The sequence below is a fragment of the Sapajus apella genome, unplaced genomic scaffold (assembly GCF_009761245.1).
Source record: "Sapajus apella isolate SASKATOON/1434 unplaced genomic scaffold, GSC_monkey_1.0 scaffold85, whole genome shotgun sequence".
Classification (NCBI taxonomy): Eukaryota; Metazoa; Chordata; class Mammalia; order Primates; family Cebidae; genus Sapajus; species Sapajus apella.
The window spans coordinates 7,290,387-7,311,333 of record NW_022437025.1 but is presented as its reverse complement, the minus strand read 5'-3'; the positions used below and the strand labels follow the sequence as shown (position 1 = coordinate 7,311,333).

The window sequence follows — 20,947 nt, the reverse complement described above, 5'->3', positions numbered from 1 at the left end:
TTCATGGCTGTCCGGGGCTGTGACGGGGAGGGTTTCTTGGAGCCCCAACCAGAAGCCCCGGCTTCATGGCTGATCAGCGCTGTGATGGGGAGGGTTTCTTGGAGCCCCAACCGGAAACCCGGGCTTCATGGCTGTCCGGGGCTGTGATGGGGAGGGTTTCTTGGAGCCCCATCCAGAAGCCCGGGCTTCATGGCTGACCGGGGCTGTGACGGGGAGGGTTTCTTGGAGCCCCATCCAGAAGCCCGGGCTTCATGGCTGACCGGGGCTGTGACGGGGAGGGTTTCTTGGAGCCCCAACCAGAAGCCCCGGCTTCATGGCTGATCAGCGCTGTGATGGGGAGGGTTTCTTGGAGCCCCATCCGGAAGCCCGGGCTTCATGGCTGACCGGGGTTTGGGACCCTGCGTGCTGCCACCATCCTTGCAGCATTAAAGGCATCATCTGCAAAAGGGCTAACAATTCCGCCACGCCTCTGTGAGACCCCAGGAGATGGCTGACAGCAAGCTCTGTGGAGAGAGGTCAGGCCCTGGCTGTGCTGATAGTGAGCTCTGAAAGAGATTCCAGGGTCAACACCAAGGTCAGGGAGAAGGAAGCACCAACAAAAGAAATCCCAGATTTAGCCCTGGACCAGGCTCCCGGCTCCCTGCCTTTGCTGGTCAGTGATAACGATGAGGTTGGTAGTTGCGAATGATTGGGCACCTGTTGTATTCCTTATGAGATTGTCAGTGGAGCTGGACTGGGACCCAGGTCCCTGAAGCCTGTGGCGTTGGCCTTTGTGCTATCCCTAGCTGCACTTCCCCCTGTTCCCTTTCTTTCCAAAACTTTCACCAGGACCCCTTGTATCCAACACAGGGTCCATGCTCTCCACCAGCCTTGTCTTTGTGCGGACTGCATGCTCCCCTCCTTGATATCAGGAAACACAGCTCCTCCTGGGCTCTCTATTCCCCAGAAAGTGCCCAGAGCAGGAACCTCCCCACCCTGGTACCCTGTGGTCCATGGTTTCCATCTTTCCACATAAAACTCCTGTGAGATAGAGCTATGGGATGAATTGGGCCAACCCCCAAAATTCATACACTGAAGCCCTGAACCCCAGTTCCCCAGAATGTGATTATATTTGGAGACAGGTCTTTTCAGAGGTGATTAAATTAAAGTGAGTTCATTAGGATAGGCCCTAATGCATACGATATGCCCGGTGTCCGTGGGAGGATACAAGGAGAAGATGGCCACCTGCAAGTCAAGGAGAGGGGCCTCAGAAGGAATCAAGCCTGCCAACACCTTGACCATGGACTTTTGGACCTCAGAATGGTGAGAAAAGAAAGTGTGTTGTTTAAGCCCCTGGTCTGTGGTGTTTTGCTGTGACAGTATTCTGTTCTCCTCCTGATGCATGGGATAAAGCTTTGGGATCACCTTGGGAATGACTGTGAAGCTGGGAACAGTTCAGAGCAGCTCAGGGCTATGGCACTGTGACTCCCAGGTTTGCAGCTGCAGCCACCACCTTCAGAGACAGGCCCTGAGGAAAGCCACTGCCCAGATGGCAGGGCCGTGCTCACTGCACAGAGCGTCTGCCCAGCCCACCTCTTGCTTCTCAGGGACAATTTGAATATGTTTATTATTCTGGTGAAGCCACTCCTAACCAGACCCATCCTGCAACTGGCTGCAAGCTATTTCCTTATCTGTTCACTTAGCAGATAAAAAAGAAAATGGAACTGAGCATGCTATGTCAGAGTAACCCCAGCCCCATGGCCACACACACCCCGGTCTGTCTAATCCAGACCCTCGCTTCGCTCCCAGCCCTCCTCCCAAACCTCTCCAATGCTACCCAAGAGAATGCAAAAGGCCAGGTTTCTGCATTTGAAATTATACTATGAAATAGAAGAGCGTTGCTCTAAAGAGGCACAGGAATTTTACTGATGCTATGTCTAATTTTGTGAATGGATATTTTTTGAAGTGACTTGGGCAAAAATCCTGTCCAAGCACCACACTAATGGGACCTTGAACCAGCGACTTCCCTCTAAGCCCCTGATGGTGTGCAAGGCAGGAGGTGCAAGTCTACCCCACAGGAGCAGCCAGGACTGAGCATCCATGACATGCAGGTACCTTTACCAGGGTGGCTGGCGACACAGGACCCCACACGCAGAAGCGTCGCTGCTTGGTTTAATGCCCAGCTCTTGCCATCTTGAAATCCTTAAAATGCGTTGAACTAGGGGCCCCGCATTTTCTTTTGGCGCTGGACTCCACCCATTATGTAGCTGACCCTGCTATTATCTACAGTCGTGGAATCCTTACAAGGTAGAGCTTAGATCTTCATGGTGTGTTAAAGAAATCGAGACTCAGAGAAGGGAAGGGACCTGTTCAAGGTCCCAAAGCTCATCATAGTTGTCAGTGCCAATGTCATCATCATCCTCTCCAGCAGCCCACCCCTCCTCCCAGATCTCTGCCCACTCCCCCAACCCCACCCATCCTACTCCCCCAACCCCCCCCCCCCACCCAAAGCAATTTGCAGAACAATTACACAGTGTAAATGACCACACTGATCTTTTGTTTACTTCCCATTTCTTGTCTTTTCGTATGGAAGTGTAATCTCCATTCCAGTAAGAACTCGGCTGAGTTTTGTCCATTGTATTTTGAGTAGACAGTAGCACCTGGAATTCAGTAAGCTCTGAATATGTGATAGAATGAATGCAAAGGCCAGTCGTGGTCTCTCACACCTGTAATCCCAGCACTTTGGGAGGCTGAGGTGGGCAGATCACGAGATCAAGAGATTGAGACCATCCTGGCCAACATGGTGAAACCCCGTCTCTACTAAAAACAGAAAAATTAGCTGGGAGTGGTGGTGCACACCTGTAGTCCCAGCTACTCGGAGGCTGAGGCAGGAGAATCGCTTGAACCCTGGAGGCGGAGGTTGCAGTGAGCCAAGATTGCTCCACTGCATACTAGCCTGGTGACAGATTAAGAGTCCATCAAAAAAAAAAAAAAAAAAAAAAAAAAAGAATGAATGGAAGTAGGTGATTTCCCAAGGCTCTCCTGTTAAGAACTGTGCTGTGACCTTGGGTCCTTTATCTTCATTATTATTCAGGTCTATACTTCAAGGAAGAACTGCTATACCTGTTTAATGGATGAGGAAGCTAGCTTAGAGAGTTTCGGTCTCCAGATCGCACTGTTAATAAGTGGCAGAGGCAGGCTTAGAACCCTGGTCTCTCTGATGCTGTTGGAGGGAGCAGTTGCTCATGATGTCTTCAGCTGAGCATCAGCCAAGACAGCAGCAGCCCTCTCATCTGCAGCACGAACACAGTAACAACCCCCACAGCTCCAAGGGGCTTTAGACTGAATGAGATCATGCATGTGCAGCAGCCAGTTCAGTGTGGCATGGAAAATGTGGCCAATGCATGCCAGGGGCTGGCCACCTTTGTCCCTGTGCCTCCTCCACCATCCTATATGGCACTCTTTACTTCTTGCCTTCCCTGCCCAGAGGTGTGGATTTCAGGAAATGGCACATGGATTATTTGTCATCTGATTCTTTTTCTGAAAGTGGCTCTGCCATGTCTGCCCCCACTCTGCTCCCACTCTGTGTCCCTGGGGCCTTGTAAAAATGGTAATGGGCATGGGTTCTGGAAGCAGCTGTCTGGGTTTTTAATCCTGGCTCCTCCAGCACTTACTAGTTGGGTGTGGTAGTCAACATTCTCTAGAGAAACAGAGCCAGCAGGATGTGTGCGCATGAAGGAAGGAGGGAAAGAGGGAAGGAGAGAGATCTATTTTAAGGAATTGGCTTATGCGATCATGGAGATACAAGTTCAAAATCTGCAGGCAGGCCAGCCAGCAGGAGACGCAGGAAAGAGCTGATGTTGCAGTTCAAATCCAAAGGCCATCTGCTGGCATGATTCGCCCTTGCTTGCAAGAGGCCAGTCTCTGTTATGTTAAGGCCTCTGACTGGTTGGATGAGCCTGCTCGTGTTATGGAGGGCAAGTGCTTTACTCAAAGTCAACTGACTTAAATGTTAATCTCGTCCAAAAATACTCCCACGAAACATGCAGAATAATGTTTGCACGAATATCTGGGTACTGTGGCCCTGTCAGGTTAACTCATAAAATTAACCATCCTGCTGGTGACCCTGGGAAAGTCACTCAAATTCCTTGGGCATAAGATTCCTTATCTATAAAATAAATATAATGAGTCAGCATATCCTACACTGCACAAAACTGCTGTGAGAATCAAATGAAATAATGCATGTCAAGTGCTGTGAACAGTGCCGGACAAAACAGCCACAGTGTGGCCGTGGGGTCATCCACATTCCTTCAAGGGCACTTGGCTCCTTCCCTCTCATCTGTGTCCTCCTTCCCCTCTGGTAGCAAGAAATGGGACAGATGTGAGAAGGTCCCCTGGTCCCTCTATGTGGTCTTCCTAAAGAGCAAAATTCCCAAGAGTTCTCAGTAAAAAGACCCCAGCTTCTATCCGGTCTCAGCTTTACTGCTTTCTCCAAGACACTGGCATTTTCTTCTCCCAGGCAAGGTTTTCTTATTTGGAAATTGAACATGTTTAAATGTTTGATGTATTCATTAAGCTGTCACCTTATGCCAAGCCTGGACTCATTCTGTTGGATGCATCATTGGATTTAATTCTCACAACAGCCACTGTGGATGGACATGATTAGCTCACATTACAGATGAGGAAACTGAGGCTCAGACAGGTCAGGGACCCAGAGCTGTTGCATCAGACAGAGTTAGGGTCCCTTCTAGTGTCGGCAGCCAGGGCCCTCTGACTCTTACGCGTCCTGGCAGCATGTCCCCTTGGGGGTTATTCACAGAGAGATTGAGCCCTGAAAATAGCAACTCTTAAAATATTAATTCACTGGAAGTTCTCCACGTCACCTCTGCTTTGAAAGCAGGGCACCCACATTTCTAGTAAAATCAGGAAAAATAAATATTCGCGTTTTGTGGGGCTACCCTGGGCCCTGCAGTCAGCCGTGGGTGGGTGAGTGTGAGTGTCCAGGGTTGGAGGGTGCGTGTTTTTCCACTGATCGGTACCCACTGCACCAGCTTGTCTGACTCCTACGTGCATATTCATGCTGTGCCTCAAGAGGTGATGCTCCTGCCCTCCTCCCCCATCACGAGAGTCAAACTGAACATGCCTGGCTCTAGGCGGGCCCGTGAGATTCACCAGCCTGACAGTCATCCCAACCAGCTCCCTTAGGGATCCGAGCTGACCACTGGAGCCTCGTCTGTTGATGAGGCTATGCCTACATGCTGGAGGGCGGCGACTAGGACTTCCAAAAAAATCCTCCCCTGAATGAGCCCAGGACTCGTAGCCTCCCATTGTGCGCTGGCTCAGTTGATCTTTCTTGCCCCCGAGCAGAGCAGGGCTCTCAAACACCAGCAGGCATTGGAACTGCATGGAAGGGGTGGGGGTTGGAGTGGGCACTTGTGGGAAATGCAGGTACCAGGCCCTGCCACAAAGGTGGAGGCTGTGACCAGCCTGGGGTGTTGCACTGGTAATAGGGACCCTTGTTTCTGAAACCACTAGGCAGTGGACTCACTCTGAAAGGCCTCAGCAGGGACAGGGCCATCCTGAGTCCTGAGCCTCTGGGGCTGTCTGATTCATCCATTCAACTATCCACATGACTCTTTATGGAATATTTTTGTGGCAAACACTGTTGTAGGTTCTGGTGGTACCACAGTCAGGGGATAAAGTCCCTGCTGTCATAGTTTCACATCCTAATGGGGAGAGAGACACAACAAGTGGATACAGTGTCAGGCGTGATAAAGGCATGGAGAGAAATGAAGGAGGGGAGGTGATAGGGAGCGCTGGGGAGCTGGGCACTCAGCATAGGGAGAAAGGAAGGGGCCCTGTGCGTATCTGGGGAATGGACCTTCCAGGCCAGGTAACAGCAAGGCAGAGACCATGGGGTGGGACAGTGCTTGGCCCAGCAGACCAGGGCAGCCAGACGAAGTGAGTGGAGAGAGGTGGAGGGGGCAGGCCCAGCTTATCAGGGCTTGGAAGCCTTTGAGAGTACCTGCATCTTACTCTACAGAGGCCCGAGAAGGATGTGAGCGGAGGGTGACAGCTTTGCCCTGGTGAGCATGGGCTGGAGAGGAGAGGGAAGATGCAGGAACACCAGAGGGGAAAGTGCTCTGCAGGCAGAAGCAGGAGGGTTTGCTGTTGAGGCGGATGTCGGGTGTGGACAAGAGCAGTCGATGGTGACACCAAGACTTTGGGAGTAAAGGCTGCCGGAGGTTTGAAAAGAGAGAGGACGTCCTCTCTTTTAGAGAATGGACAAGGAGGACATCCCGGGTTGGGGCAGCTTGAAGGACCCACAGAGACACTGTTAGAGGTTGGGGATTTAGAGGGAAACTCACTTCCCTGGTTGTATTTTTCTCCAGCCACATTCAGCTGCCTGGCTGCAGTGCAGAGTCATCAGGAAATAGAAATTAACCAGGCTTTGGGTTCTGCCAGGTGAACAGGCAAGGGAGTCGAGCATGTGGGAAGGTGTGACTTTAGTGAGAGACCACGCAGCATGGGCTGGGGGAGTCGGCGATGACCCTGGCGGACAGCAAGGAGGTAGAAGGTGGGTGGACTGTGGGGGCCCGTGGGACTGAAAAAATGCCGGAAACAAAAGGGAAGGGGTTGTGATGGTTCCAGAGTGGGATGTCTGAGGAGCCAGGAGAGCCAGGTGTGGCCATGGAGTGAGTGGTTGAGGCAGGCGGAGATGGAGATCCTGGGAGGAAGCAGAGTCAGGAGTAAGAGACCAGACGCCCCGGTGCAGTTGTTGCCATCACCAAGGTCATTGCTGGAGCTGAGTTGCAGATGGCAACAGTGACCAGGAGCGAAGCCCTCGAGGCATGGTGGGACTTTTCTGAGTGTCCACAGGAGACTGCAACAAGGAAGGAAGGGACGGGTGACATGATGGACCCCACTCTAAAGATGGCGGAGGTTAGGTAGGAGGGTGGAAGGGCGATGCCTTCCCTCCTGGCCAGAGCTAGAGAGAACGGGGAAGGAGGACAAGTGTGTTTAGGTTAGGGCAAGAGGGTGGGGGAAATGTTTAAAGTGGGGGACCTCATGCTGACCACAAATCCTGGAGAGACAGAGGAAGGCTCGGGCGCCAGGCAAGTGAGGGAAGAGGTCAGACTGGGGGATGACCTGTGTTTAGGACAGGATTCTAGGAGATGAGAGCGGCTCTGAATCCCTGTGCCCAATGTAAAGGGATAAAGGGCAGAATGAGATGTGCCCCATGGTTGCAAGGTGGGTGACAGAGGTGAGGTTGTCTGTACTGGAGAGGGGTGGTTCAGCATTTGGCTGGGCGTTCTGGGCCCCCTCCGCTCCCACAAGTGGAGGTGGCCACATCAGGAAAGGGCAGTGTTTCTGGAGGCCAGGCGTGCTCTGGCAAGATTACTAGTTTGGAGTTTTATCACCCAGGAAATGAAATGACCACACTCCTCCCAGGCTGCTATGAAGACAGGTGTGGTGTGTACCCCTTCGCCTCTGCGAAGATCTCCAGGTCGCTTGTTGCACTTAGAGCAGAGATCCGAGGCTCCTGCGCCCAGTCCATCCTCCTGGAACTCACGTGGCCTCCTGTGCTGCTCCACCTTTCCTGGCCTATAATCCCCACACACACCCCCAACACATAGCCCCATCCCCAGCTCCACTTAAAGGCCCCACCCACAGCTCCACCCACAGCCCCCACCCACAGCCCCACCCACAGCTCCACCCACAGCCCCCACCCACAGCCCCACTCACAGCCCCACCCACAGCCCCCACCCACAGCTCCACTCACAGCCCCACCCACAGCCCCCACCCACAGCTCCACTCACATCCCCACCCACAGCTCCACCCACAGCTCCACCCACATCCCCACCCACAGCTCCACCCACATCCCCACCCACAGCTCCACTCACAGCTCCACTCACATCCCCACCCACAGCTCCACCCACATCCCCACCCACAGCTCCACTCACATCCCCACCCACAGCTCCACCCATAGTCCACTCACAGCTCCACTCACAGTCCCCACCCACAGCTCCACTCACAGCTCCACCCACAGTCCCCATCCACAGCTCCACCCACAGCCTCTACCTAGCTCCCCCTCACAGCCCCCACACATACTCCACCCACATCCCCACAGCACCTACCCAGAGCTCCCATACACAGCCCAACCCACGGCCCCTACCCAGAGCTCCACCCACAGCTCCACCCACATCCCCACCCACAACTCCACCCACATCCCCACCCACAGCTCCTGGCCTTTGTCTGTGCTCCCAGGACCCCTTCCATCTCTCTTACTCAGCTCCCTCCCTCTCCCCCTGTATTTCCTTCAGAGTATCACATTATGCAGTTTTATCTTTGGCTGTCTCTTGTTTTCTTGGCTCCTGGATAAACTCCAGAGGGCAGGTCTCAGTGTGTGTTGCATGTCGGAAAGAGCTCCCCGGCAGGTGTGAGTCCAGAGCCGAAGCATTGTGTAGGAAACAGTGGGGCAGAGGAAGTGGAATGAGAACGTGGTAGAAGCAGGAACAGGTAATTCTCGGTGGTCCAAGAGCACTGGCCGTGGAGAAAGATTGATCTAGACTGAGCCCAGTTTGAAGCTCGCATATTTGTAATTGGACCAAGTAACTGAACGTCTCTCAGCTTCATTATCTTCATCTGTAAGGAGAGGAAGAAACACAATTATTTCTTAGGTCCCTTTTGGCTCTAAAATACCTTTCTTGATGACTCAGATAAAACCCATGCCTCAAGAAGTTTATAAGAGTCAGGAAAGCAAATTTCAAATCCCAGTTCTGGCACTCATTTCCCAGACAACCCACTGGAGACCAGATCGTTCTGGGTATGGCTGGGCCCTCCACTGAGTCCAGCTCTCGGATTCCAACAGAAGTCACGTGGATAGAGCCAGATTAGGCCTTGATATGGACTTGAGATCTTTCCCGAATTATCCTTAGAAAGCTGGATAAGGAACATAAAGCCATAGCCTGAGCATCTTCATAGAAACAGGAAGCTCTCCAAGAGTCGCAGCGTCTGGCAGGCCCAGCCACTTGGAGCCCGACGGGAAGGCTGGATCTGGGAAGAAAATAAGAGACCACATGATCCTGGCAAGATGCACACTGCTGAAAGTGAGTGACATCAGATGAGCACTGGTGGCCCCTAGGAAAGCCGGGACTCACAATTAACTATCAGGGAGTGCTGGGGGACCCAGCCTGGACCAGGGCCTGAGCCCAAAGCCAGGGCCTGATGCTGATTGACCTTGTACGGAGCCTGGGCCTCCCTGGGAACCTCTGTACTCAAATGCTGTGGCGTTCTGGCCAACATTCACCCAGGGTCTCATGACATGTTTACAGATAGGGTAATGCCACTGGTGTCTGTTGAACACCTGCTGGGTGCTGGGCGCTGTGCCAGGACTGCAAATCTAGGAATGGGCCCTGATTTGATGGAACTCAGCACCTACTGGGAAGGGCAAGGATCAGCCAAATAATCACACAAGCACATATACCCTGTGGTCACTGTCATGCCAGCAAAGTAACAGGGAAAATGCAGACTGCAACCTGGTGCACCTGTAGGGTCCAGCCCTGCAGGGTCCTTTGAGCCCCTCTCTGCTGGTGTGGAGATGAGAAACTGTAGAAATATAAGACACAAGACACAGAGATAGAGAAAAGAGTGTCTGGGCCCAGGGGTCCACAGCCAACCAAAATGCGGAGTCTGGCAGTGGCCCCGAGTGTCCGCACACTCTGACTTTCATTGAGTACAAAGCTGGGGCAGGGTAGGTAGGGCGTGGCATAGGTGGTCAGAGATAGGGTCAAGTACATCACATGTCATGTAGGTGGGGGCCCAAGGCTTTCTAACAGCTGAGATCAGGTAAGGAGCATAATGCATCAGCACTTTTCCATACTTGTCAAGAAAGAACAAAGACATTAAGATTTATATTACTTTTACTGATTATCTTTTCTAAGAAAAAAGGAACCAGGTGCAGAAGCAGAACATGAGAGTGGACGTGGAATGTGACCACTGAAGCACAGCACCACATAGAGATAGTTAAGCCCCCGGATGTCTGCGGGCCTCCCTGACAGCGTCAGGTCTACAGCAACAGCTTGGAGGAGTGGAGTTTTCTCCCAACTCTCCGGAGGAGGAAGATGTCTCGGCCATCTTGGACGTCTCCTCCCTAGCTGGCTAAACAGCGGGCGCTTTCCAAGCGCTGATGCTGCTACACAGCCTAGGCACCCTCCAGCAGCCCTTACACAGGCGTGACAGAGGGCTTAGGGCATCTTGTCTTAGGGTCATTCCTTTCACAATGTCACCCCAGGTTCCCACTTGGTGACCTGAAAGGCATTAATAAAAGAACCAAGATCACCTGTGAGTAACTAAAATCACATATGAATAACTACTATGGTTATATCTCTAGTTTTTTTCTTCTTCATTATTTCTATGGGAATAGGCTGAGGCTTCTGACTCCTGTCTCGGCACTTATGGGGCCTCCCCTCCACCTGCACCCAGGGCTTGAAAGAGGGCTTCTTGGAGGGAGTGACGCCGAAACTGAGAGTTGATGGGTGCAGAGGACTTGACTAGGCAGACATCGTGGGCTAGAGGAGAGTGCTCCAGCCATGCAGGCAGACACAGGACCATGGTGTATTTGAAGCATACACAGGTCGATCGAGTGACTCTGCCCCTAACATCTCTACCCCGCCCATAGGATGGAAATGGAGGAGTGCCAGATGGGCATCAGAGGAGCTGGGCCCAAGTCATGCTTCTTCCACTGCTTTTGTTTTGTTTTGTTTTTTTAGGCAAAGTTTGGCTCTTGTTCCCCAGGCTGGAGTGCAATGGCACAACCTTGGCTCACTGCAACCTCTGCCTCCCAGGTTCAAGCGATTCTCCTGCCTCAGCCTCCCGAGTAGCTGGGATTACAGGCATTCTCACCACACCTGGCTAATTTTTGTATTTTTAGTAGAGATGAGGTTTCACCATGTTGGCCAGGCTGGTCTGGAACTCCTGATCTCAGGTGAGCCACCTGCCTCGGCTTCCCAAAGTGCTGGAATTACAGGCATGAGCCACCGTGCCTGGTCACTTCTGCCACTTTTTAACTGTGACCATGGAGAAGTCACTTCATCTCTCCAAGCCGCAGTTTCCTTATCCATCAAAAAGAAGATAATGCTGGTCCTCTGAGAGTGGCAGGTGGATTAAATAAATCACAGTTTGGGAAGGGGCTTTGTGAACTGCAAAACTGCACAAATATGACAAATGGTCATTGTCATTTTGGAGTCAACTCTTCTGTGCTTCCTTCTGCCACTTCCTTTTCCTTCCAAACTCCCTGCTAAGTAGGGATGGGTGCAGGGGACAGGAGAACTAATCATCATTTATTGGACATCTTCTCTGTGCTAGGAACTGTGTAAGTCCTTGACACACATTATTTCATTTTATATCCATTTTACAGATGAGAAAAACTGAGACCCACACAGTATTAGAGTAAGGATTTGAACTGCTGTTGGTGTGTAAAGGGCTTCAAAACGTGACCCATACTCACAGGCTGTCTTAGAGTCACTGCAGGACTGTAGGACCCTAGCTCACCACATCCATCTGTTTTCCATGTGCTACTGCCATGCCTCCAGCTTTGGGGAGCTCAGGGCCTGGTGAAGTCTATCATTGCAATTCAGTGTTCTAGTTGAAAGTAGAAAGAAATAGAACTGATTTGAGTGGGTCTGTGCAGGCTACGTGGACTGAGGGGGTCGGAGCTTCTTAAGAAGATGACTCCCTCGTTGGCCCAAGGGAGGTGTGTCACGGTGCTCACCCACCCATGAAGGAATTAATTGAGCCCGGTGCATCCTCGGACATGTTTGTGAATCCCAAAAGCTTCGAAATCTCCTTGAGATATACTTGGGAATAATTAGCTGAATGCAATTGCCTTAGTAGCCAAGTTAACATCCAGGCCCCATGGAGTGGCACAGCTTTTGAACTGAATTAATCATTGTCAACCATGGTGATGTTTGTTCTCTGTAGGATTAAAGAAAAATCAACAACCCCCAAGCATGGCTTGACTGGATGTACTTTCTCTCCCAAAGGATAAAGCAAGAGGAAAATGATTTGAGTAACAGCATGGAGTTTTACAATAGAAATAAGACAGAACTACATTATTAGGCTGTGTGTACGTTTTAAAAATTGCTTCTGTGCCCTCAGATGAAGTCATGGATCTCTCACTGGTATATCCTGGCTGTCCCTCCTATGGACTCTGTGACAACTCCTCTCACCTTGCTTTTGTTGTCCAGTAAAATAGGGGTAACAAAATTGCCTACCTGTGTTTATCTGCTAAAGCTGCCATACGGAATACCACAGGATAGGCAGCTTAAAACAACAGGAGTTAATGTTCTCACAGTTCTAGAAGCTAGAAGTCCAGGATAAGGGTGCCCACAGGGTTGGTTTCCTCTGAGGCCTCCTTGACTTGCAGACGGCCACCTTCTCGCTGCTCTTCACAAGCCCGTTCCTCTGCACACAGGCCCCTGACACCTTTCCATGCATCCTACTCTCGTCCTCTTACAAGGACACCAGTCAGATTGGATTCGAGTATACTCTAATGTCCTCACTTTACCTTGATCACCTCTTGGAAGACCCTGTCTCCAAATACAGTTGCATTCAGAGACACAGGGAATAGGGACCTCCACATAGGAATTTGGACGAACACCATTCAGCCCATCACACTACCTGGGAGGGCTGTGGGGTAGACTGAAAATGCCCCCCAAAAGATGCCAGATCTTAAACCTTATAACTTGTGCCTGTGTCACCTGACAGGGCAAAAGGGACTTTGCAGATGTGATTTAGGTAAGGATCATGATGTGGGAAAATTCTCCTGGATCATCCAGGTGGGCCCAGTGGAATCACAAGGCTCCTGACAAGGCTCCTGCCAACAAGCAGGTGGTGGGGTCGGAGAAGGAGTAGGAGATGCAGCTGCAGGAGCAGAGATGGGAGTGCCCCAAGGAGGGGCCAGCAGCCAGGGGACCTGGGCAGCCTCCAGAAGCTGAAAAGCCAAATGGCAGAGCTCCTCTGTGGACTCCAGAGGGAGAGCACGCAGTCTGTTCACTCTTGACTTAGGCCCTGAGGCCCACTTTGGACTTGCGGCCTCCAGAACTGTGAGAGAATGGTGTGTTTGGTGTCTGTGCATTTGTAGTGATCTTTACTGCAGGTGCGAGTCCCTGATAGGGGCAGTTGTGAGGATTTCACCAGGAGCACATGCCAAGCGCCTGGTACAGTCATTGGTAGAGAAGACACACTCGGTAGGGCTCAGCTCTGCTGGCCACAGCCCAACCACAGCCATCCTAGTTACAATAGACGGTTTGGGCAGAGAGGCCCCATTGACAGTAGCTGCGGAATGTCCCTTTTCACATGGATGCTTCCTGCCCCATTTGTCAAGGTGAAGTCAAGGTCCCAGAGGGTTGAGGACCCTGGGAGCTTTACAAGCTTCAAAGTCAGAGGAGGCCATGTTCAGCCCTTATGTAAGGTCTTTCATTTTTTCATATTTTCAGCAACCTTTTTCTGAATAGCAGCGTGGCCCTGTTCAGAGGGCTGGTGCTCCCATGATCACCCTGCCTCTGTCTTCACGTGGTCTTCTCCTCTGTGTGTACGTGTGTCTCCTGGCAGCAGGGAGTAAATGAACAATGTCAACCTGCACCATCAGGACTAGGAAAGCAGGGAGGGGCAGGGGGCCAGAGGAGGCCTTTAGGTAGCACAGACTGAGTGGCTTTAATCGTAAAACAAAAGTGTATTCTTTTACAGTTCAGGAGGGGAGGCCAGAAGTCCCAAATCAAGATACTGGCACAGCTGGTTCTCCTGGAGGCTCTGAGAGAGAAGTCCCCTGCGTCTCCCCCAGTTTCCAGTGGTCCCAGGAAACCCGTGCTATGTCATGGGCTGTTGGATACATCACTCCACACTCTGCCTCTGTCTTTATGTGACCTTCTCCCCTGTGTCTACCTATGTCTCTTTTCTCTCTTCTTATAAAGCCACCAGCACTGGATTTAGGGCTCACCCTAGTCCAGGACAACTTCCTCTTAACTTAGATGCAAGACAGAACTACCTTACTAGCAAAGTGATAGTTTTCTGGCAAAGACAGTGTTTACTGGCACAGATAGACACACACTTTCCTGCAAAGACACAATTTCTAAGTAAGATCACATTCTCAGATACCTGGGTGACATGAATTTTGCAAAGACATTTTTTCAGCCCTCGACAGTATCCCAGAAGGAGATTGCAACTGAGCTGTGTCCTAAAACCTGGGTCAGAGTTCAGTAGAGAGAAGGGTGTGCTCTCCAGAGATAAGGCCAGGGAAAGACTGAGGCATCAACACCCAAGGTGGTCTGGCCTGGCTGGGTTGCAAGGCACAGAAGGCCAAGCCTACTGGCAAGATCGGGAAATGCCTGAAGGCCTGTGGAGTCTGGCCATTGGATCAGTGCTTTCTAAACACTTGACCACGAATGCGCCTGGGGCATGTGGCAGCTGTGCTTCCATCTAAAATTGTGTCTTTGTGACTCTCCTGGGCTAGAATGGCTCCCTCTGCCTCTCCTCTCATGTACGTATGACGGTAGCACTTGGCGGTTGTCGTCAGTGACCTTGGTTGTCGGATTTTCAAGTTGACAAGCACATCTCAATGTTCACTTTTCATCTCTGAGATGATCCTGGGACATTGACTGGAGCCTGGCACCAGCACCATAGGCACCACAGGGCCATTAGGAGGATTTATGTAGAAAAGGGACAGGTTCGGATTTGTGCTTTGTAAGGACACTTGAGTCATATTAAACAAGAAATGCAACCTTGCATGTGGGCGGTGTAATAAATGAAAAGTTCCCTGAAATGGTAATAACATTTTAAAAATCAAATCAGAACGGACACAGTGGCTCACACCTGTAATCCCAGCACTTTGGGAGGCTGAGGTGGGTGGACCACTTGAGGTCAGGAGTTTGAGAGCAGTCTGGCCAGCATGATGATACCCTGTCTCTACTAAAAATACAAAAATTAGCTGTGTGTGGTGGTGCACACCTGTCATCCCAGCTACTTGGGAAGCTGAGGTACAAGAATCACTGGAACCCAGGAGGTAGAGGCTGCAGTAAGCCAAGATCACATCACTACACTCCAGCCTGGGTGACAAAGCGAGACTCCATCTCAAAAAAAAATTAATTAACTAATTGAAAAATCAAATCAGATCTTTATTATAAGCATGTTCCTCAGATTATTACTGCCTACTTTAGAATTCTGGCAACCCTAATTCATTTTTTTTTTCATTTCCCCACCCATAGAGACAGAACATTGATCTAGGGACCAACTTGAGAGTAGGTCTTATCTCCACCAGTGTTTGACCTTTGACAAATCACAAGTGGGAACCAGACACATCACTGAACCTCTGTCAATCGTTCTCTCTTTATCAATAAAATAGGAGTAGCAATACCGGTCTCTAAGAGTTGTGTGAAGATGGCAACATGGGGAATGCCTCCCTAGCACCTGATAACAAACAGCCACGCTGCACATGGCTGAATCCACAGAACACTCTTCAGTTTGTCCCTGACACAGTCGACACTCAATAAAGTTTAACTGTTAATACTGTCAGTACTGCTTTTAACGCTGAAGCATTGTGTTGGGGGCTGCTGTTTGTACATGGTCCCCACCCCACAGGAGCAGGAGACAGAAGTGAGAAGGAAGTCATATTTAATGAGTAGAGATGATATGTTGTCATTTCTTCATCATTACTCAATTTTTAGAAGAACAACCCACGCCAATACAGTGAGAGATTCTAAAACGTGAGAACCAAGATCCTTAGCATCCTGTTCCACATCAGCTTGCTTGTGGATGGGTGCAAAGTCCCATTCAAGCTGAGGTCAACAGTCAAGGTGAAGCCCTCCCATTCTTTCCAACCCTCAGTAAATGTCTTCGGCCATCCTTCCCCAGTGCTGATTCTGTTGGCTCAACCTCCTACTGAAATGTCTTTATCCCACCCTGTTATCGTTACCAATAACAATCGTGACTTTCCATGTACCTGGCCATGTGCTGGTTGATGTCATGAGAACCATCTCATCCAGTCCTCACTATAACCATAGAGAGGGCGTTATTATCCAGCTTATATGTGAGGAAGCTAATTCTCACCGTGTTAGTTCATTCTCACAATGTTATAAAGAAGTACCGAAGACTGGATTGTTTATAGAGAAAAGAGGTTTCGTCGACTCACGGTTCTGAAGGCAGGACAGGAAGCATGGCAGCATCTGCCTGGCTTCTGGGGAGGCCTCAGGAAACGTACAACCATAGCAAAAGGCAGAGTGGAAGCAGGCACGTTTTACACGACTGGAGCAGGAGCATGAGAGCATGGGGAGGGGCTACACACCTATCACTGTCTCACTATCATGATAACACACTATCGTCACAATAGCACCAAGAGGATTGTGCTACACCATTCAGGAGAAACCAACCCCATGATCCAGTCATCTCCCACCAGGCCCCACCTCCAACACCGGCTACTACAGTTCAACAGGAGACTTGGGCTGGGACACGGGTCCCAACCATATCACTCACCAGGGCAGTGTGCCCTGTCTGCATGGCCAGCAAGAGGCAGAGCCAGGATGGCATCTCAAGTCTCTCTTCTGTCCTTTGCTACCTCCCGCTCCCTCTCACATGCATATGGATAACATGTTCCCTTCACTAGTGGTGAAATAGCCACAGATTTTTACTTCACTTAGTCTAGCTTTGCCCTCCAAGTTTTTGTATTTGTCTTTGCTGCTGCGTATTGCCAGCATAGAATATTGAGAAACCCCCTGCCAAAAGGCACATGCAGAAATGTCCTGGTGGCCCTGCTTTGCAGTCTGTGCATGGGCACCTGTGGATCAGAGCCATTTCTATGCTGTTTTTTAAAATAGCCCAGCTGACATTTTATGCTTTGTTTTACTTGAGGACTGGGGAATAATTCAAGAGCAGCACCAGGTTTTATAGCCCTGCATGCATACTTTCCATCAAAGTGTCATTTTGCCTAGCTCTGAAATTGTGGACCTGTCCTCAGAAAACACTGTCACCGCCTTCCCATCCACGCAATGCTCCTAATGCCCTTTCTGAACGTTCAAACCCATTTTCAACAGGATGACGCGCTGGAGCTGAGATATGATCGATGTAAAAAACAGAACTGGAGGAAACGTTCCTGAAACCGTCTAAACTAAAGGCACTGCTAAGATACTATACCCGGAGAATGCTATTCTTATTAAATCCCAAGTGATTCAGATTCTTCATCTCCACGCAGCTTTGCAGGCATCTGCCCAGCGAGTCTCCTGTGAAAGAGACCTAATTTGCTAAAAGCTCAGGAATCTGTCAGTCTGCCTTTGAGTTCTCCCCAGCTCCTTTTAAAAGAGCAATGACAGTCCCATCGCTGTGACTTATTTCAGCACTTCTTCCTCGCTGCACTGGGACTGTGTGGAGTGCTGAACAAATGTCATCTCATTGTACACTCAGCAACAGTGAGATAGCCGCTGCTGTTCCCATTTCCCAGATGAGGAAAACGAGGCTCAGAGTAGGTGGCCTCAGATTATATAGCTAGAGTATTAGTTTTCTATTACTGTGCAACTAATTACCACTAACTTTACAGCTTGAAATAACTCCCATTTATTCTCCCTCCATTTCCGTGGCCCAGGAGTCCAGGTGGGCTTAACTGGATTGTCTGCGGAGGATTTCACAAAACTACGATCCACACGCCCACCTGGCTGCATTCCTTTCTGGAACATGGGGTGGGGTCCTCTCCCAGGCTCTTGTGGTTGTTGGCAGATTTCAGCTCTTGTTGCCGCAGGACTGAGGTCACATTTTCTTGCTACCTATTGGCCAGTGATCACTCTTCCTCCCAAGGACACTTAGATTCCCTGCTGTGTGACTGGCTCTCACATGGCAGCTCATGTCTTGAGCTCTCACTCCAGTCTGCCAAGACAGAGTCATATAATGTAATGTCATCCCGGGAATGCCATCCCACCGACTTTACCCTGTGACATAACAGAATTAAGGGGGTGACACCCCTCACCTTTGTCAGCTTCCATGTCTAGAACCACATCACAGGCCAGATGATGTGGTTCTCACCCTCCTCCTTCCTCATCTGCAAAATGAGAACTTGCTCCCTAGATGGTGCACAGATGGCTTTTTCTTGCCATTCAGATGTCAACCCAAAGTCTCCGCTTCTTAAAGGTCTTCCTGACCATCTGCCAAAACTAGGGACCCTCTATTGGTCTCTTTTCTAGACTCTGGTTTGCCTTCTTCACCTGCTACAGTGAACAATCCTGCGATTTATTCATGTGCCTTCTGGCCTGCCTCTCCTCCTAGAATGCAAGCTCCATTTGGCTGGGTCTGTCTTGTTCATGACATGCTTTCACAGCCACAAAGGGGAAACCCCGCAAATGCTTGGTATTCCACTTTGTGCTAAGAGCCAGTACAGAAGCAACGTGTGTTATGTATCAGATATTTAATCCACACAGCATAGGAAACTCAGGCAGAGACAGGAATCATGCAGATAGTCAAAGGCGAGGCTGGAGTTGGAACCCAAACTGTCTAGCTCATGGTCTGGACTCTCCCAAACAGGACAGCCCCTTTCCTTGGATCTGTGGGGTCTAGGCACATCTGTGCCCCATTCTGTTCTCAGGATATGAGACACTGTGAGCAGGTGCAATGTAGCTGTGGGGGTGGCCAGGCGCTGGGCTCATCCAAGGCCATGCTGTGGTTAGTGGGGCCCTAGCTGCCCCTTGAGGTTTGCCTTCCCCTCCATCAGCTCTCCTTCCCTCATGCCAGTTGTGTCAGCTTCCTGGGACTGCCACAGCAAATTACTGCAAAATTGGTGGCTTAAAACAATACAAATTTATTCTCTCATAATTTCAGCTAGAAGTCCACATCAAAGTGGAGTCATAGCTGTGCTTCCTCTGGTGACCCGAGAGAGAATTCACCCCCTGCGTGTTCCAGCTCTGGGCGGCTCCAGGCATCCCTGGTTTATGTCTGCATCGCTCCAGCCTCTGCCTCCATCTCCCCACGGCCTTCTTCTCTCCTGTGCCTGTATCCAAATCCCTCCCCGCACTTTCCTCCTATAAAGACACAAGTCTTTAGAGCCCTCCCTAAATCCAGGATGATTTATCTTGAGATCCTTAAGTAATTACCCCTGCGAAGACTCCATTGCCACATAGGGTCCCATTCTGAGGTTCTGGATGGACATGAATTTTGGAGGGACACCATTCAACCCAGTACGCCAGATCACATCTTCTTGGGTCTGTCATCCCGCCCTCACCTCACCTGTGTCCTGACTCTAACTCTATCTTTAGGCTACGGCCCTTGTAGGCATTTTCTAGCCCCCAATCCCTGGGCCACAGCCACCTCCTCCCTGGTCCCCACACCCCACATGAAATCATCTCAGTCCTGGTGATACTTGAAGAGATAAGCCTGAACATTTGCTGCTATGTTTTCATTCTTGACGGTTATTTTATTTTCTTTTTTATCAACTTTTGTTGAGAAACCCTGCTGGGAGCCACCTGGGCAGGGTCCAAGCATTTGCTGACTTGATCCACAAACACTTGACTCTAGGTCTTCTGCCTTTTGTTTTAATTGTATAAGTTCCCAAGTTCATCCCTCCCATGAGGCTCCCTACGGGTCTCTGCAGTAATCTCTTAGTTCACAGTGGAGGCTTTGTGACCTCAGCAGCAGGGGCCCATGTACTCAGTGCTTCTCAGTACTCACGGGCTTGCAGAGGCGCAATGAAAATAAAAATTTAAATATGTAGGTTGAGTGCTTCTTTCATCCCCAAACATGGGGACATTGCATTGCATTACTACACAGAACCACAGCGTGTTTTCAGGTAGAATTCATATTTGATAAACTCGGGAGCAGTTGCTCTTTATTTTGAAGAAAGCTATCATTAGTCTCAGTATATGTGACATTTGTTATAAATGAGTGAAAATTTATGCATTTGTAAAATCTGTGGTTTTAATGCAGTGCTCAGCAAGTCTGTACACGTCAGTAATAAGTAAGTTGAGGTTGAAGCTGTTCTTCTCTTCCTTTCATTCTTTCATTCTTATACTCAGTGGTGTTTCACATGTGTCTACCACTGCGTCGGGCACTGTGCTGGGTACAGGCATGTAGATGCAAAGAAAGCAAAGCCTCAGCCTTCAAAATGTTTCACTTGGAATTGAGAGGCCCTTTGCTACCGTGGTGATGTAGAGCAGAACTTTCCAGAAACTCCTCAGCCCAGATTTTGCCCCACATGGGTCACTATGTTACCCTTAAAAGAGGTCAGCATACTTTCTCCATAAAGGGCCAGGTAATAAACACTTTAGGCTTTGAGGGCCATGCTAGTCTCTGCTGCATGTTCCTCTGTGTGTGCGTGGGTGTGTGCCTGTTGATTTGTTTCTACAGTGCTTTAAAGATGTTAAAGTGGTTCCTAGTTCCCAGGCCATACAAAGACTGGCCCAGGACTGGATTTGGCCGAGAGCTATAGTTTGCACATGTCTGACTGCCACAACTTACAAACCCTCATTTAGCTCCGCGGATGCCATGACACCTGCAGGGAGCTTTGGTGGGATGGCTCAGCTACCTCAGGGTGGGCAGGTGCCTCCCACTGCTGGCGCTGACCACATGCCCAGTGAGCAGTTGCTGCTGTTACCATTACAACTGGAGCTGAGAGGCTAAAAACTAAGAATATTGGCCAGGTCCCGTGGCTCATGCTTGTAATCCCTGCACTTTGGGAGGCTGAGGTCGGCGGATCATGAGGTCAGGAGTTCAAGACCAGCCTGGCCAACATGGTGAAACCCCATCTCTACTAAAAATGCAAAAAATTATCCAAGTGTGGTGGTGGGCACCTGTAATCCCATCTACTCGGGAGGCTGAGGCAGGAGAATCACTTGAACCCGGGAGGTGGAGGTTGCAGTGAGCCGAGATCGTGCCATTGCACTTCAGCCTGGGCGACAGTGCAAGACTCTGTCTCAAAAACAAACAACCAAAAAGCTAAGAA

The 20,947-nt window shown here is 50.3% G+C and overlaps 1 protein-coding gene across 1 annotated transcript in view; it reads left to right on the top strand.

Annotated features, from left to right (window-relative positions):
- Positions 1–20,947, top strand: part of STK32B (serine/threonine kinase 32B) — a 439,121-nt gene that overhangs the window by 327,148 nt on the left and 91,026 nt on the right. The gene's annotated exons all lie outside the window — the stretch shown is intronic.